Raw genomic sequence first — 19472 nt, 5'->3', positions numbered from 1 at the left:
TATTGAAGGATTCATTGTTCTGTGGGGCAAAGAAAGTTAAGTTATTTTCCCAGAGGTCCAAAAACTAATGAATGTAAGATGAAGAATTTGAATCTAAGTCTTTCAAACTCCAGGACTGGCCCATTCACCATGAATGCCTCTCTGTTACCAGTTTCTTGACATGCAATTATTTAATAAATTCTATTTTAACCAAAACTTTTTCTCCCTTCCTGTAGTCCCATATGAGAATACTACTTTCATATAATGGATGTCCCAGGACTATGCTTGTGCTTTGCTATAGAACCACTGGGTTCTAGACTGTGTCTAAACCAACAGACTATTTTAAAAGTAGTCAAATAACAAGTCACAATATTTCAAAAATAACTTGTTAAATTTAGTCAACCAGAAGTGTGGCACAGGGTGGATAGAGTGCTAGACCTGGAATCAGTAAGACCTAGTTTTGAATCATGCTTCTGACATTCATTATGTGTAGGAACAAGTCACATAATGACTCTAAGGCTCAGTTTTATAATCTGTAATGAGAACATAATAATACTGTAGCCTCTCAGCCCTGTTTCTGACTTTCTGGATTAAAATATATCTCTAACATGTCACATCCTGGAATGTCCCTTGGTGTCTAGGTCCTGCTTGCCCAGAAACTATTCAATCAACTCTTTGGTTTTCTCAACCTGAAGTTTTCCACTACATAGTCACCTCCTATTCCTTCCTAAGGCTTCCATTTCATGGAGGGGCACTTGTCAGTCTGCCTATATTTCTTTCTTGGCCCTGCTTCTAAAATTTGGGACTTCAAAACCATGCCTTTACTACTTCCTTACATTGTAACTTCCCTCAGCACCTTTGCCCAGAAAACATCCATTACAGTTCTTTTGCTTTTCATTCTGTGATATCCTTTCACAAGGCCCCTTCCCATTGTTGGATTTCTCCTGAGGGACTCCATTTTATAGAGGATATTGTTTTCCAGCTCCCTTTTGTGTATTTTATTCCCTCATTAAAATGTTAGAATATAAGCTCATTGAAGGAAAAATTGTCTCTCTTTTTGGTTATTTTTGTATTCTAGCACTTAGCACAATGCCTGGCACATAGTTAAGTGCTTAATAAAGGTTTTTTCTTCCTTCCCTCCCTCCCTTCCTCCTTTCTTTCCTTCTTTCTTTCCTTCCTTCCTTCCTTCCTTCCTTCCTTCCTTCCTTCCTTCCTTCCTTCCTTCCTTCCTTCCTTCCTTCCTTCCTTCCTTCCTTCCTTCCTTCCTTCCTTCCTTCCTTCCTTCCTTCTTTTCCTTATTCCTATAAGCCAGAGTTACTGTGAGTTCCCAATTAAGTAACATATATAACCTGCTTCCCAAACCTCTAAGATCTGTATGAATGTCAGTCATTATTATTATTGATAATCAGTAGGTTTTTTTTAATAATCCAATGATTTTGGGAATGGTTTTGTAAAATAATAGTATGCAGTGACAATAATATAAATGAAGTTGACAAAAAGAGGCCCCAGACTGGTTAATTATTGCCAAAGCTAAAGGAAGCATCTTTCCTATTTCCTAAGAGGCAATCTGTTCCCCACCCCATATATATCAGCAGAGGAGAGGAGGGGAAATGTGCTTTGTAAGTAGGTTTTATATTTGTTGGGAAGTGTCTGTTGTTTCCAAATAAAATCTACCAGTTTTTTTAAAGAAAAGAAAAACAAAAAGATTTCTGAATATGGGATGCCTGGATTCAAGGACCAGCTCTGATACAACTAACCACAAGGACTAGCACATATCCATTTAGCTTTCTGGGGGTAAATTTATTCATCTATAATAGTATCACTAAAGGCCTGCTTCATTTCTAAGAGTCTAAACATTGATGGTGCAGGCAAAGTGTCAAACTGTATATTTTATTCTTGTTCATCTAGGGTTTCCATATGATGCATGTGTGTATATGAGGTAAGCTGGGAAGATTTTCATGGGTAGGTGGGGTGTGGCCTAGGATCATATATATATATATATATATATATATATATATATATATATATATATATATATATACATATGTGTGTGTGTGTATATATATATGTATATGTATATATATATATATATAGAGAGAGAGAGAGAGAGAGAGAGAGAGAGAGAGAGGGCTGAATGTGTTGGTCCCCATTATGCATACTCTTACATAAGACCTAAAATATTCTCTTTGAGACCTCACCTCCTTTTTTAAAGCACAAGAATTGGCTTAAATTATAATTAATTTAGTAAAGCTTGTAGGATTCTCCACCACAAGAGTCCATACTAGATATTTACTGGTTGGGAGATCCCCAAATTACAGGATTTGGTCCTAGAATGAATGCACATAGCCTACTTATAGACTTTTTACCCATCCAAGGGGCCAGGCCTATTACACACTTTAACCCAAATATTTTCTCCTATTATAGTTATAAAAAAATTGCTCCACTATGGTAGAAACTGACCATCCATTGTCAAACTAATAGTCATGAAGACAATATTTATACCAATAAATTAGAACCAATCTTTTAAAATTATAATTGTATAAAGTCTATTAATTCTATAAAATGTTATGGTTGACTCAGTTCCCTTCTTAGAATTGCTACTCTCACACTTCCCACTCCCCGGTATGAGTCATTTTCAATTTTCATTTTTACACCCTTCCTTTTTTTTTCACTGAAAAGTTGATTCTTTGATTTGGCATTCAAAAATTGTAACTAGAGTCAGGTAGTTAGTTTTAAACAGACAAACCAATGAGGAGATAAAACTCATTTTAAGTTGTAAATCTTTACATTAATGTCAATAGCTAACTTTAATTTATCCCTCCAAATCCTGTTGAATGTTCTCTCTGTTCACAATTCTATTAGTGACTTTCTGAATATCCCTGACAGAAAGGATAAATCTAAAGTTTTAATGACTTCTGCAGCATGGAGTCATGAATGGGCTGAAGGTATTCACAGTTCCTGTGGCAGTGGTTGAGATCCTGTATCCTTTGCTCTACTTGAGTTCTTAAATCAATCTTGTCGGGAAGGTCTCCCAGAGTTTCTCCAAGAGTTTGATTAAGAATTAGCCCAGTTGACATCCTGTATCCAAATGTACTAGCAATGACTAACTGTGCTCCTAATGTACAGGAACTTTTAGAGAAAAAAAAATAAAATATGATCAAATCTTGAAATATTATCTAAATGTTGAATCAAAGCTCCCTTTAATAGCTTGCATTGCTAACAATTATCTTACTCTAAAAATGTCTGTTAAAATAAGCACCATATTCTCACTTTGTGAAAATGGATTATAGCATTTAAATTCTCTGCCGGAAGACAAAAGAAGTTAGGCTACAGCTGCTGCATAGCTGGGTGTAAGGCATAGACAGTTTTTTTTTTAATGGAGTTTTTGCCTCTTAGCAGATGCAAAGCACTGTGGGGTAGGTTTCTATTTACATAAAGATTAGTTTAGTTATTCTAGAAGCTTTGGCACTGGTAACAAAGGAGTGAGAAATTCAAGTAACTCATGACTATGAGCTAGAGATTCTTATAAGTTGCAGTTACCAAGGCAAATGGAAGATAAATAGAGTCTCTAGACCTTGTGAGACCTGATAATAACGTACTGAGAAAACCACTTTTGTGAGAGAAAATATACCTTGAAGCAGTAACTCAGAATTTTCATTTGAGAAATTTAGGAATTCTTCTCTAAGAGCAGCTCTGCAGCTCTTAGAGCATGTTATTCATGAGCATGTCTCTAAGAGCAGGTCCCTAGACTTTGAAATCATCATTTGAGAGGCCAGGTATGAGCACAATAAATTCTGAAGATAATGACATCAAAGCCACTTGGCCAGAGAGAAGATAGGCATATATAGGGGTTGGAACATAACCACTACCACCACCTCTACAACAACAACTCAGGTTTATAAAGAAACAAAAAATAATGGGTGAAGGAGCAAATCTTTAGGGGAGAATACTGGATAGTAAATAAACTTTAGGCAAACTAAACAAGAGAGAAAATAGTCAAAGATAAGGGCTTCTAGGGCCTAGACCTCCATCAGGACTAAAGTTCAGCATAGAAGGTCTGGTAGCCCAGGAACAAAACTTTTAGGAGACAAAGAAGTCTATAGTTGTTATTGTTTTTATTTTATTTTCCTATACAAAAGACTAAATAGCTATAAAGAGCAGATGCTGCATATGTATAAGGATAAGAACTGTACAATATGGGGTTGGGGTGGGGGGGGACAGGTACACAAATAACTTTCATAAAAGGAACAGTGAAGTAAAATGGAGAGGTTTAGCCAAAGTCAAGAGGCTTAAATAAGAAAGAGACTGAGCTTCTCTCAGACCACGTAAATGTAGAAAGTACTTACAATGAGAAGCTTTTTAGCAGTATAATCACAAGCCATATAAGAAATCAGCGAAAATAATTAGTTAATATAAGAAACTACACGATGCCTTCATACTGCTCTTCAGTCGGCTGCTCATCCCAGCCTCTGCAGAAGTATTTGAGAGTTAATTGTGGGGGCAGCTAGGTGGCGCAGTGGATAGAGCACCAGCCCTGGAGTCAGGAGTAGGTGAGTTCAGATCTGGCCTCAGACACTTAACACTTAGTAGCTGTGTGACCCTGGGAAAATCACTTAACCCCAATTGCCTCACTAAAAAAAAAAAATAAAATAAAGAGTTAATTGTGTAAAATTAGCCTAGAAAATAATAATTGATAGTTAATAAGTTCTATTGGGAAAATGTCATGAGAAGTTTATAAAGGAGAAATGGCATTTACTTTAGAGGTGGCGGGGGTGACTGGAGGCTTAATGGAGAAGGTGGAACCTGACACACCTTAAAGTAAGGTAAAGTCTTCAAAAGATGGATAGCAAAGTTGGAGAGATCTATTACAAATATGGAAGATAGCATAAGAGAAACAAAGGAAGAAAAGGGAAGAGAAGCATCTAAACTAGGATGTTTGCAGAGGGGATTGATTGGGGAACAAATGATAAACATAATATGGAAGTAAAATAACAGGATTTGGAAGATATTCCAGTGTATAACAAAAGAGAGAGGTAAGTGAGAAACAATTTCCATTTTATGGGCCTGGGTGATACAAGGGATGGTGCTGTCATTAACATTTTGGAGATTAGAGTTGTAAAACAAATTAAATTACTAAAAATGAGAAACTAGAGAGAGAGAGAGAGGTAAGAAAGGAAGCAAAGTTAGAATGAAGGCCAAACAGAGTATATGGAATGACATTTCAAAAGAAAAAAATAGGAAGTTTTGCCTGGAAAGAATTAAGAATCCTATCATATATAGCAGGCAGTGCCAAAAAGGAAGTTAGCACAGGCTAAAACTGTGAGAGTACCTTAACATCCAACTCAACTGAAGTTGAGGTAAAGAAAAGGAATTGAGTTTATTTTCCAAGCTACTCAAGTTCTGGGTCAGCTGAACCTTTCTATGGCATGATAGTAATTAGGAAACTTTGTAATTATTTTTATTTTTTAAACCCTTATTTCCTTTGGAAAACTCCAGCTCTGTCTCTGCTAAAATAAGGGAAAGGTGGCTTGTCTATACCTAAATTAGGACAGATATACAGCTAGAGGCCATGAGTGCTGTCATCATTGGCCATTGCAACTATATGTCTCAGGAAAAAAGGATAAAAACTTTTTTTAAGGCAACAGAGCAGGCATGGCAACACATATATTAAGCCACATTGGCCAAGAATGTGCTAAGTTATTGGGAAACAAATAAAAACCAAAAGAACTATAGTCCCTAACCTCAAAGAGCTTTCAGTTTGAAGGAAGAAAATATAAAAGGAGGATGAAATGAAGGGAGGTAGTTAAGGTGCCCCTATGAGAGCATGATTTCAAAGTCCAGGGAGCCAGAAAGAGTAAAGAGGACAATGAAGGAAGGCTTTCCTAAGCAAGGGGAAAAACAAACACAACAAAGCTTTAGGTAAGATGGTTTTGATTATTTATCCATTCCTTCTTATAGGTTATTTCCCCCTTGTTTTCATCATTAGTGACAGCAGCAGTAACATTATAGAAATGCTTATCTGGATGTGGCACAGTATATAATTTTTGTTGTCATTTAGTCATTTCAGCTGTGTCCAACAATTTGTGACTCCATTTGGGGTTTTCTTGGCAAAGATACTGGAGTGGCTTGCCATTTCTTTCTCCAGTTCAGTTTACAGACAAGAAAACTGAGGCAATCAGACTGGCCAAGGGGCACATAGCTAGTAAGTGTCTGACTGGATTTGAACTCAAGTCTTCTAGTGTTCTATACACTCTGCCACCTTGCTATCTATATGATAAGCACTGTATAATATATCCAAAAGTCACAGGCTATATTCTGTGGAAACATAAAAATTAAGACAACTATATACAGTGATATGAATAGATTTATAAAGGACCAAAAAGTAATTCAGCAACCATATAACAAATATGCAAATTATATAAACTCTAACCTTATATTAAATCTTTATGCAAAAGAATCCATATGCTGTATTAGGTCATGAGAAAACAGTAAGCCATAGAGTCGAATGGTTAGCCAGCATGAGTTTTAGATAAGATGTATGGAAGAGGAATTCAAAGAACCTTCTATATTAATGGAAGAGAGAGAGCCATAAAATTGGGGAGAACCTTCTAGGCATAGGGTTCAACTTGAGAGGAAATAGGATGATTAGATGAACAAGGTGTATAAAATGTTTGTCTTTTTGTCATGAACAAAACACATTAATATCTTAATAGATCTATGTTCTTACCTATTTAAATTCTCCCTTCCCTGGTGTAAAGTGTAACTTATTCATTCCTTGTTATCCTGTATGATTCAAGACCTTGTTCTTTCATAAATTAGCCATGAAGATATATCCCAGTGGTTCTCTTTGCCACTCTTCACATCATTATCTTCAGCCAGTACTATGGTACATCTAGGGAGAAACTATGCCATAAGAGGGAGAGCCATAGGAACATCTTTTTCTGAGGCCATTTGGTTCTATGAGAAATAGAGCTTCTTAAACCTTTTTGTTCATTCATTTCCATTCTAGGTACAGGGATAAGTGTCTCCAAACTTGGAAATTTAAGGTTGGAAGAGTAAGCCACTAAAATCTGGGGATTAGAATACAGGCCTGTTTTATAGCCAGTGAAGCATCAATGTCTAGAGGAACCAGATAAGTAATATTTGGGAGTGACCTTAAGTAGCCCAGTTCATAAAAAGACTCATGTGGAAGAAATGCCAACTTTAGACATGAACTTGATGGGACCAATGTTATGTAGAAATTGAGCAAATTTGTGAGCCTAATTCTACTCTACTCTCCCACTCCCAAGAGTCCTAGATGGTATAAGGGAGGTTGTTTCCCCAATGTGCTGTGAAAAATGTTTGTATGCTTCTTCTTGATACACATTTGAAGTAAATATCAGATTGTAAAAGCTACTCCCATTTCCCCCCTCCCCCTAAAAAAGGAATCTACCCAATGCTTTGGAAGATTGATTGCCTTGGGTTCTTTTAATATTTCTTGGATACTCAGGGTAACATTTGGACTGTCCATCAGCTATTACTTGATCTTTTTTTTTTTTTTTTTAGTGGGGCAATGGGGGTTAAGTGACTTGCCCAGGGTCACACAGCTAGTAAGTGCCAAGTGTCTGAGGCCAGATTTGAACTCAGGTACTCCTGAATCTAGGGCCAGTGCTTTATCCACTGCGCCATCTAGTTGCCCCTATTACTTGATCTTAATACATACATGGTCCTTGTTCTACTTTATATATCCTTTATTCCTTTTTTGTCTTTTCGTCTCCTTCTGGAATACAAGTCATTAGGAATATTCTGCAACCCACTTTTACATACTTACATGTATTTCTTTTGTCCTTTAAGGCCACTGCAGTTTTGACTCTTCTGAAGGCCTTTGTGGCATAAAACAGTTTGTGATCTTTGAAAACAATATGTAATTTCTTGAATGAGATATAGCCTGCCCTCCTCCTCTTAACTAATCTTATGCCCAGTTCACTGACCATATACAGTGCATGTCCAAGATATATGAATTGATGGATAAATTCAATAGTATATCCTTTTGACCAATGTCATAATCTAATGAATACATATTGTTCATTATTTGGGGTTTTTGCTTGTTTGTTTTATTTTTTTCTTTATGTATATTTCCTAATTGATCTTTTTTAATTGGCCATGGGTCTCACTGAGAAAAAAATCATCATCATCTCACATTTTTTATAAATTCCAGATTGTATACAATGTATTTTGAAAAGCAATCTTCTAAGAAGTATGGGAGTATAATGTATTATTGCTTTATTCTTGGTAAAGTAGCAAAGAATTCAGGAATTTTTCAAATTAAAAACCAACAACATTAACTGCTATTGACTCTCAAAAACAAAGTTAACTTGACATGTTATCTTCCAAAGTTCACCATTTTATCAAATGGTACTCTTTATAAATTGTTTCTAGTTGTGAAATATAACATTTTGTGGTACTGGAAAAGTTCATTCACATTGAACTAGACTAGTATGTCTGGTTTGATTTGCCAACTGTGAGTCTTTACCATATGGAAAGAATTTTGAGTAGATTTTTGTTAAAGCTATGGCCTGTTGTACCCAAGTTGGGATACAAACACTAGATCTCAACAGTATCTTACTTTATTGCACCTTCTTATCATTTTCATTAACCATTATCTTCAGTCACTTCATGAGTGCTTGACTCTTTGTGACTCCATCTGTGGTTTTCTTGGCAAATATACTGGAATGCTTTGCTATTTCCTTCTCCAGCTCATTTTACAGGTGAGGAAACTAAGGCAAACAGGATTAAATGACCTGCCCAGGGTCACACAGCTAATAAATTTCTGAGGCCAGATTTGAACTCAGGAAGATGAGTCTTCCTGACTGCAGGCCTGGTACTCTAGCCACTGCACCTCCTAGCTTCCCCATGTTACCCTATAATTTCTATTGAAATGTTCCTCTTGCCCTTTGGCCTCTTCCATTCTATGAAGAGCAATAGGAGTTTAGCAACCTAGTGAGGCTCTAGAAAGGAGAATGCAAACAGAAATGAAGATACTACAGACAAAGTAAAAAAGACAGAGGAAACAAGATGGCAAATAAAATGTAGAATAGACATGAAGAACTCCATGTCCAGGAGCAATAAGCTATACTAAATATGGTAAAAAGCAGGCTAGGCTTTCTGTCAGCTCTAGAATATCCCAAGACAGCATTAGCTGCAGCTATTTCCGATTGAACCTGAAACTAAATTAATTCCTCATGCCATGAGAAGAGCCAACACAGAATTCCTAAGGCATTGTCTCAAAGGCATTACTAGACACTGCATTTTACTAATATATACATTTTTGTGAATAGAAACACTGAACTTAACTTTTTAACTTGCAGGAATGGAATAATCTAACCAATAAATGTTTATTTGGTGCTTTACTATATGCCTAGCACTGTGAGGAATAATAAAAGGTGGTGGCCAAAGATCTAGCTGGCTTGAATCAAGTCTCTCCCAATCCAGGTCCTCTTACATGCTGCTGCCAAGGTGATTTTTCTGAAATGCAGAGCTAATCACTTCATCCCCTACTCAAAATCCCTAATATTTCAAGAATAAAATATAAACTCTCCTATTTAGATGTTTTAAAGCCCTTCATGCCCTAGATCCAAACTATCTTTCCAAAACTCCCACTGCACTCTATGATCCAGCTAGATGGTCCTTCTCCCTCACATGACACCTCATTTGCTGTCTCTGTGCCCTTATCTGGCTATCCCTATAAACCTGCAATACACTCCTTGCTCGCCTCTATGTTATAAAATCCATGTTTTCCTTCAGGGGTTAGATCAAAAAATAACGTCTACATGAAGCCTTTCTTGATCCCTTCCCACAACTTGATTTATTTGTATTTATTATATTTACATACATATTTATGTATTTTTTCTTTCCCCCAATAGAATGTAATGTCCCATAGAGTGAGGGTTGTTTCCTCCTTTATATTCTTAGAATGAACACCTGTGCCTAATACAAAGTAGGCAACTAATAAAATCTGTGACTGACTGAAGGAGGTTACATTTGTGGTAGGGAGGCAGAACAAGCATATACGATGAAATTAGAAAACAGTTAAGTGAAAAACTGTAATTTATCTATTAGTGATCTTGGTAAAGATCTCTGAAGTAAAATTTCAGAGAATTGAGAAGTTAGTGTGATCAGGGAAGCCTTAGCAGTTAGTAGGACTTAAGGTAAACTCTGAAAAATGAATAAGATTTGCAGAACAATAGAGGGGAAAGGAGGGCATTCTATACAGGAAGAATGACATGGTGGCAGAAATTATCTAGGTACCCGGAAGAGACATTTAAACAGACATTTAAAAGGAATGGAAGAGAAGTGAGGGGGCAAAATAGAAAAGTAACCTTGGGCCAGATTATAATGAACCTCAAAAGCCAGAAAGAGAAATTTAGACTTGTTATAGTAATTGATTTGGAACAACACAATGAAAGAAAATTTTTTAAAAGACTGGTCTGACAAGAATCATTCAATGAAAAGAACTTTCACTGTCATGGTAGGCCTCTAGACATGCTCCAGCTCATTAGCCCTCTTAGAATGTTGCACCCATATCTGAACATAATATTCCAGATATAAAGTTAGGACACTGGGACTCTTACTGTATTCCCTTCCCTACTTGTTCTATGAATTTTATTTCTAATAAATCAGGCTAAAGCTGAATTAGCTTTTTGGCAGCCATACCTAAATGATGGTTTATATCAAATTTACAGGCCACTAGAACTTGCCTTGACAACCAGCAGGGTGTGGTGGAAAGAAAGCTGGACTTGGATTCAGAAGAAATCTCAGTTTTAATCTTAGCTCTAGCAGTTACAAATTATGTGAGGCTGACCTTGTTTATAAGCTTTGAAAATCTTGTTTCTACCCCCACATAATAGCATATAATATGCAATTAATAAATATTTTGGACAGATATTCAATTAGGTATTAGAGTATAATGACAGGAGGTGGGTGGTGAGTGCCCTCAAATCAGGACAACTGAACTTTCTCTGAAAAATACTGGCTACACTGCAGCTAAGGCTCCAGGTGACAGATTTGTATTTGTAAAAAGTAGTTTCTTTATTGGGAGTTCCCTATACCAATCAAATCACTGTCAAGTAAAATCAGGTCTGTACCAAAGCAAAAACAAAAACAAAAACAAAAAATCTTACTCAAATACTAAACTGGATCCATCCTCTTATTGATCAGCCATGCAGATCACAGAACAACTACACCTCTTCATTCTGTGGTATTCTCTCATTCACACCCTACCACAAATTCACTACAAATTTAAATTGTGGTTGTGTCACTTGAAAGGAAGAATAAACAACTCTAGTCTCTTCTGCCTTGACATTTCTCCAAGGGACAATTTAATTACTGCCAAGAAGAGCGAAATAGAACATTGTAGCCAGAAACTTGGCCACTCTCTTCTCAAGAGAGAGGCTAGAATTATATCTCTCAGCTCTCTAAAGTATTATTCTAGGGAATATGGGTTTCAAGCAAACTTCTGGTCACAACTTCAATAAGTATAGGGAGCAATCAAACCCCAAGGTTTACATATATATATATATATATATATATATATATATATATATATATACACACACATATATATACATATATATACATATATATACATATATATACATATATATATATATATATATATATATATATATATATATATATATATATATATATATATATATATATATATATATGGCTAGGTAAGTGTTGTTTTATAGAGGAAATCTGCTGTTGGGGAAGTCCTTAATCACTCGGCTTAGATTTCTTCATTTGTAAAGTAAATGTTGGATTAAATTATTTTTAAGGTCCCTTGCAGGTCTAGAATTTATTGTTAAACATTGTTTTGCTTTTTCATTTTCATCCCATCATACTGGATCTGTGATTTTTTATTGGGAGTATTCTCTCCACTGATAAATATTGCAAATACCTCTATAATTCAGTTGATGGTCTTTGAAAGATGTTGTGTCTAAAAGATTCATCACTATACATTCAATCTGATGATGAGCCAATGGAAACAGAGCTTGTCCTCTGAGAACAGACCCACATCATCAGACCCATACTCAAATACTTTCTAGATTAATAAAGTCTGCTAGAGTTCTTACTCCAATAGGATAAACTTTTCAAGACTAAAAGTAATACCCATCACTCAGAAATATCCAAGAAAGAAGAAAAGGACCCATATGTACAAGAATATGTGGGAGGCAGCTAGGTGGCACAGTCGATAAAGCACCAGCCCTGGATTCAGGAGGACCTGAGTTCAAATCCAACCTCAGACACTTGACACTTACTAGCTGTGTGACCTTGGGCAAGTCAATTTACCCTCATTCCCCCCCCAAAAAAAGAATATGTGTTGTATCTCTTTTTTTAATTGGCAAAAACCTGAAAACACAGGGAGTACCCATCAATTGGGGAATGACTAAAGCAACCATGTTATATGAACTAAATGGAATACTATTGTGCCATAAGATATGATGAAAGAGATAATTTCAGTGGAATCTTAAAAGACTTGTCTGCACTGATACAGAGTGAAATGCACAGAACAAAAGAGCAATTTATATAATAACACCAAATTTGTAAAAGTAAACAATTTCAAAAGAATTATGAATAATGATAAATGCAGTGACCAACCACAGTTTCAGAGAACTAAGGAAGCATGATATCTACCTCCTAATAGAAGCTTTATGAATTCAGGATGTAGAATAGATTTTTTTTGACATGAACAGTATAAGCATCTGTTGCATTTGACAATGCAACAAGAGTTTTGTTTTTCTTTATTTTCTTTTCAGTAAAGAATGAGGGTATAAAAGACACAAAATGTCTTTTATAAATTTTTTTTTAAAAATGTTTTAATAAATAAAACACAAAATAACTCAATATCATCCTAACCTACAAAGAGGAATAAAAGAAAACTTAATTAGTGGAATTATCTCTATGACACTAATTATATTTAGTTTAAAATCTTATAGAAAAAAATCATCTTATCTCAAAATGAATATAGTATATGCATCATTGAAGTCTTATTTTAAAATGAGATCCTTTCTTCTAGTAACTTTCCCTTGCTTTTTCATCCAGTGGCATATTCATGACATAATAAAGCCAGCTGAATGAAAATCAAGGCAGAAAATAGCCTACCCTCTAAAATCCAGAGGCCAATTTAGTTTGGAGGTAGCTGTAACATTCATATGGACCATGGTGCATTCATAATAATACAGTAGTTTTAGTCATAGTCACAGATGTAGTTGTAGCAGTAGCAGTTGTAATAGTAGTAGGAAGAAGAATAAAAAGAACAACAAACAAGAACAAGAACAAAAAGAAGAAATAGATGATAAAAATAATAATAGCTTACAGTTATATAGCACTTACTCTTATGTGCCAGACACTGGGCTGAGCACTTTACAATTATTATATCATTTGACACTCACAATAACCCTTTGAGGGAGATGCTATTATTATCCACATTTTACAGATGAGGAAACTGAGGCAAACAAACATTAAATAACTTGCCCACAGCCAGTAAGCTAGTAAGTGTCTGAGGTTAGATTTGAACTTGGGTTTTGAAGGCACCTTTTGTCCTTGTTGTTGTTGTTGTTGTTGTTGTTTTGTTTGTTTTCTTGGGGATTTTTTGTTTGTTTTTGTTTTTGTTTTTTGTGGGACAATGAAGGCTAAATGACTTGCCCGGGGTCACACATCTAGTAAGTGTCAAGTGTCTGAGGCTGGATTTGAACTCAGGTCCTCCTGAATCCAGGGCCAGTACTTTATCCACTGTGCCACTTAGCTGCCCCTTTGAAGGCACTTTGTGCACTTTTTTTCATTTGATTCTCACAACAGCCTTGTATAATAGGTGTTCTTATTATCTCCATTTTTAAAATGAGGATAAAGAAGTTAAGTAACATGTCTAAGGCTACACAGCTAGTAAATCTGTGTGGTGGAATTTGAAGCCAAATATTCCTGACTCCAGGTCTAATAGTCTATCTACCACACCCTCTAGCTGAGTAAAATGACCAGAGAAAGTCCAGTGCAGTCCCATGCAATTTAAAAAAAAAAAAAAGAAAGAAAAAAGGATTAACTCTTTTGGTTCCCTAAGTAGTTAAAGGTGTTTGGGCCCAAATACTTTAAAGTATACTGTCCTTATCTGACTGAAACATTCACTTACAAGACTCATTTGCATTTAAATTAGAAACCTGATTCTTTGTACCAATTAGATAAAACCATATGGAGCAACATATAAATCCTTCTCATGTTACACTCAGGGTGTGATCCTTTACTAGGGCATTTCTGAAGATAAGGTTATTGGCCTCATATTCAGATTCCATAAAACTTATTTTATAGTCATGACATCAAAGGCATCCAAGAGAAAAACTGTCAATTAATCTAGCCCCTCTACATTTTTTCCTACATCAAGAATAATTGTACTACATTGAGTTTCTTTGTTGTTGCTATTGCTGTTGTTGTTTTGTTTCTTTTGAAACTGCATCTCCCTATCTTGCCAAAGCCAAAAGTGGGAAATGGACTTCCTCTGTTTTTGGCCTGGGTTGATTTTGCCCCTCCTTAGAAATCCAGGTGACTCCCTGTTCCTGAGGGCTCACCATATTGGTGTGGATATAGGGCAAACATCTGATTAGCTTTAGCCCTGCTGTAATTCAGAATTTCCAAACTCAAGCAGTCCACTAGCCTCAGCCTCTATAAGTGTGTGTCACCCACGTCTACACTAAGACTTTTTTTTTTAGGACAATGGGGGTTAAGTGACTTGCCCAGGGTAACACAGCTAGTAAGTATCAAATGTCTGAGGCCGAATTTGAACTCAGGTCCTCCTGAATCCACGGCCGGTCCTTTATCACTGTGCCACCTAGCTGCCCCTACACTAAGACTTTTAAAGTTATTAAAAATATTTAGGTCCTTTGTTAATTTCAGTGAGTAGTTGAAAAAAGGCAAAGGGTACTTTTAATTTAAAATGATACACAGAAATAGCCTGAAATAGCCTTTAATATGCCAAAAAAAAAAAAATAGGGGAGATTACTATTCCATATATTTCATGTGGGTCTTCACCATTGTTTGATAATTTTTAAATTCATTTAATGATAACTCATTTTTAAATCCATCCTTTATACTGCATTAAAATTGATTCTATGTTCCAGTTTGTATCATTTCTATATATATATATAATATAATATAATATAAATATTATTGTTTAGTTGTTTTCAGTTATGTCTGACTCTTTGTGACCCCATTTGTGGTTTGCTTGGTAAAGATATTGGTGTGGTTGGCCATTCCCCTACCCAGCTCATGTTACAGATGAGGAAATTGAGGCAAACAGTGTTAAGTGACTGTCCCAGGATCATATGGCTAGTTAGTGTCTGAGGCTAGATTTGAACTCTGTTCTTCCTGACTCTAGGCCCAGCACTCTTTCCAATGCTCCACCAAGTTATTTATATACACGCCTCATTTTTATAAGTCTCTTGAGAATAAAGCCTACATAGTTGTGTCTGTGTATGTTTTCTCTTATCTATAGAGATGAGTAAAATACATTATATATAAAAGGTTCCTAGAAATTTTTTTCTTCAGGAATTCTGCAGTAATAATTATTAGGAAAAAAACCAAAACTAAATATCAATTCATGGGTAGGATCGCAAGATTTAGAGCTAAAAGATGTCTTGAAGTTTGGCCCAAGTCACTTATTTCATAGGTAAAGACAATGAGGTGAAATGAGAGGAATTGACATTGCCCATGGAGGATGCTTCTTTAAAAAAACAAAAATGCATTTTTAGTGATATTCTTTACATTCCCTAAATGTCCCCTATATTCTTTCTTCTATACCCACCCAGAGAACCATTACTTTTAATAAGCTATTTGGGGCGGGGGGGGGGGGAGGCAATGAGGGTTAAATGACTTGCCCGGGGTCACACAGCTAGTAAGTATCAAGTGTCTGAGGTCAGATCTGAATCAGGTCCCCTGAATCCAGGGCCAGTGCTTTATCCCCTGCACCACCTAGCTGCCCCCTTAATAAGCTATTTTCAAAAGAGAAAAAGGGAAAAGAGGGAAAATAATCAACAAAAACAATCAACACATTGAAAAAAACTGATATACAATACTCCACATTCATAGACCTTCTAACTTCTGCAACAAAATTGAGTTTTGTTTTTGTGTTTTTAATCATATCTCATCTTTGAGACCAAGCTCATTCTTTGCAATTTTGCAACTTATTTTCAACCGTTTTGTAATTATTCTTTCCATTTACCTCATTGTAGTCACTATGTACAATTTTCTTAGCTCTGCTAACTTTCCTTTGTCAGTTCATTTAAGTTTTTCCAAGATTCTCTGTATTCATCATTCTTCTTTTCTTAAAGTACAGTAATATTACATTAAATCCCTTTACTACAGTTTGTTTAGCCATTCCCCAGTTGGTGGATATATTTTTTGTTTCCGGTTATTGGCTACCACAAAAAGTGTTTTGGTATATGGAACCTTTCTTTTTAGGAATGACCTCCTTGGGCTATAGGTCTGGCAATGGAATCTCTGAGTCAAGGGATATGGACATTAGCCACTTTGTATAATTTTAAATTGCTTTTTAGAATTATTATAATAATTCATAGCTCCATCAAAAATGCATTAGTGTGGGGGGCAGCTAGGTGGTGCAGTGGATAGAGTACTGGCCCTGGAGTCAGGAGGACCTGAGTTCAAATCCGACCTTAGACACTTAACACTTACTAGCTGTGTGACCCTGGGCAAGTCACTTAACCCCAATTGCCCAGCAAAAAAATAAATAAGAGGCTGACCAGAATGTCTCTAAAGTCCCAGGAATCCAGAACTAGATTTTTCAATGGACCTGTTCTTTTCTTGGATTGTCATTTTAAATTTGCACCCTTGGAAAACAAAAAAGCATCACATTTATGTCCAAATTTGATGCTTGGTTCTACTGTAATATCTGAGGATATGTGATATATTTTATCTTTCCAACTAATCAGAGACATATAGTTGATTTGGAACATTTTCTATTTTGGCATTGATTGGCGCTGATTTTTGTTTAAAAAAAATAGCACCATGGAAATAAAACATGAGGGAGGTTTTATAACACATTTCCAGATCTGTACTCTTTGTGGCCTACCTACAAACATCATCTACAACGTTAAGCAGCCTAAGTTGGAGAGAAATATTTTCAAACATATGTGATTGCATTTTCTATTTATATAGACGAGCATCTAAAATAGAAAATATTTGTTTATTCCATATAGATACACAGAATTTATTCTACATATGTATATGCTATGTACATATATATATATATATATATAAATTTAAAAATCTAGTCCCATTATTTTTTGTTTCATCCACTTACATTTAGAAAGTACTCTTATTAGAAATTTCATCATTTTCAAATCTCAACATATTCCTTCACTTTTGTTCACAAACATAATTACTTCTACCCCATCCTAACAAATTACCCCCCAAAAATGAATAAATCTTTCATTTTGATTCTCTCATCCCTAAAGCAATCATCCTTTATCTTCATTCCTTTCACAGCCAAACTCCTGGAGAAGGAGGGCAAGAGATGGGGGACTTTATGTATTTATTTTATTTTCTTTCTCTTCTCCCAGTCACTTTTCAAACTATTGCAATCTAGCTTATTGCCTTATCCTTCAACTGAAATTACTTTCTCCTAGGCCCTAATAATCTATTTTTTTTTACAATAATCCCATTGCCAAATGCAGTGGCCTTTTCTCAATGTTTATCTTTCTTGACCTCTCTAAAGCATTTGACACTACTGACCATACCCTCCTCTTGTATGAAAAAAAAAAAAGATTGCGATATACAAAGAACTGTTCTAAGTAATGGGGATACAAACAGAAAATTTTCAGTCCCTATATTAAGCAAGCTAACATTCTAATTAGGAAAAGAACATGTATTTAAGGTTTCCTCAAACAGAAAAATTCCATGATCCTTAGGAAGTAGCAATAAAGCAGATAATAATTCATCATCTCTAATATCATTTCCACTAATAAAATTATATCAGATTCTGATGTTGAGAAATTTAATAGTGGCAAGAATTTTCTTTCCTGGATCTTGATGAATGCAGTACCCACAGAAGTAGTAACTTAGTCATATATCCACAGGACTTATTTTCCAAGTGGATGGGTTTAAGGGCAAGGCTGGAAGCAGAATTGCAGATGAGGTGTGTGCCTAGATTCTCAGGGATTTTAGATTTACGTCCTCATAAGTTGGTCAGCAGCTGCTGGTAGTAGGGAACAACTTGAATAATATTACTAATTTCCAAAGAAATTTCTCCCTTCAATGATGGCTCCTAGTCATTGAATGGATTCAGGACAGGTGGTATGGAAGACAGTGTCATTCTCAAGTCTCTTAAGTTCAATATTGTATCCTATTTCCATCAATGACTGAAGGGAAATGGTGGTCAAAGTGCTGGTAGTATTCTTTCTTCCTTGAGTTTTTACTACTGCTCTTTGGTTTTCCTAATACCTCTCTGATGAACACTTCTTCATGTCTTTTTCTGGAAGCAAAACTCCCCATGTTTGTTTAGAAGCCAGATTACACCTGAAATGTATTCCCTTCTCATCTCTGCCTCATAGAATACCAGAATTGTTTCAATGTTCAGTTCCTACAATTGCAACAATACCCCCTCCTGTAAATTACTTTTTATGTGTTTTATATTTTACTTTTCTGTATACATGTTTTTCCCCCAATAGAATGCAAGTGCCTTGCTGGGAGTATTCCCTTTTTGAACTTGTATTCTCAGAGCCTAGGACTGTGCAAAGCACACACTAGACACTTAATAAATGATTGTTAGACACTGAACAAACTTCATATTCAATACAGTTGGGTTACCTCACCTCCCCAGGCAGAGGCTTAGATTTACCAACATTCCAATACAAAAAAGAATAGAGATTTTGAACTGATTGATGGAGTATTTCGCACATTTGTGGATCAAGGGTTGTCATTGGTGTCAAGAAGCTCTGGGTTCAGGTCTTTGTGTCTGATACAAACTATATGATCATAGGCAAGTTATTCAATCTCTCAGTGCCCTAGGCAACTCTATATTTGTGATACATGAGTTTCCAATCTGTTTCAGTAGAGAGAGTTGCTGCTCTGGGAGTTTTCTATATCATTGAAATCAAAGATAATCCCCCACCCCCCAAAAAAACTCATTTACATTTGTCATTCTGTCCCATTCCTTCAAGTTCTACCAACAGAACTAGTCTTATAAAAATGTATCATCTCTCCTATAACAACAACAAAAAAAAATTGATCCTGGCTTAAATCTATGATTTCTAGGAGAGAATCATACCAAAAAAAGTTATTGATTGGTCAGATCTTTTATTGTTAACATTAATATGCAACTAAAGTTATCAATTACAGACATTTCACTCTGGTTATAAGAATATATCAGTATCATGGAGTTATAGAGGATCTGCTCATTAGATTAAACACATACACAAAAAGATACCACTTTGAGACCCTAATGATAC

The sequence above is a fragment of the Dromiciops gliroides genome, chromosome 1 (genome assembly GCF_019393635.1).
Source record: "Dromiciops gliroides isolate mDroGli1 chromosome 1, mDroGli1.pri, whole genome shotgun sequence".
Classification (NCBI taxonomy): Eukaryota; Metazoa; Chordata; class Mammalia; order Microbiotheria; family Microbiotheriidae; genus Dromiciops; species Dromiciops gliroides.
Note: the sequence above shows the minus strand (reverse complement) of the source record.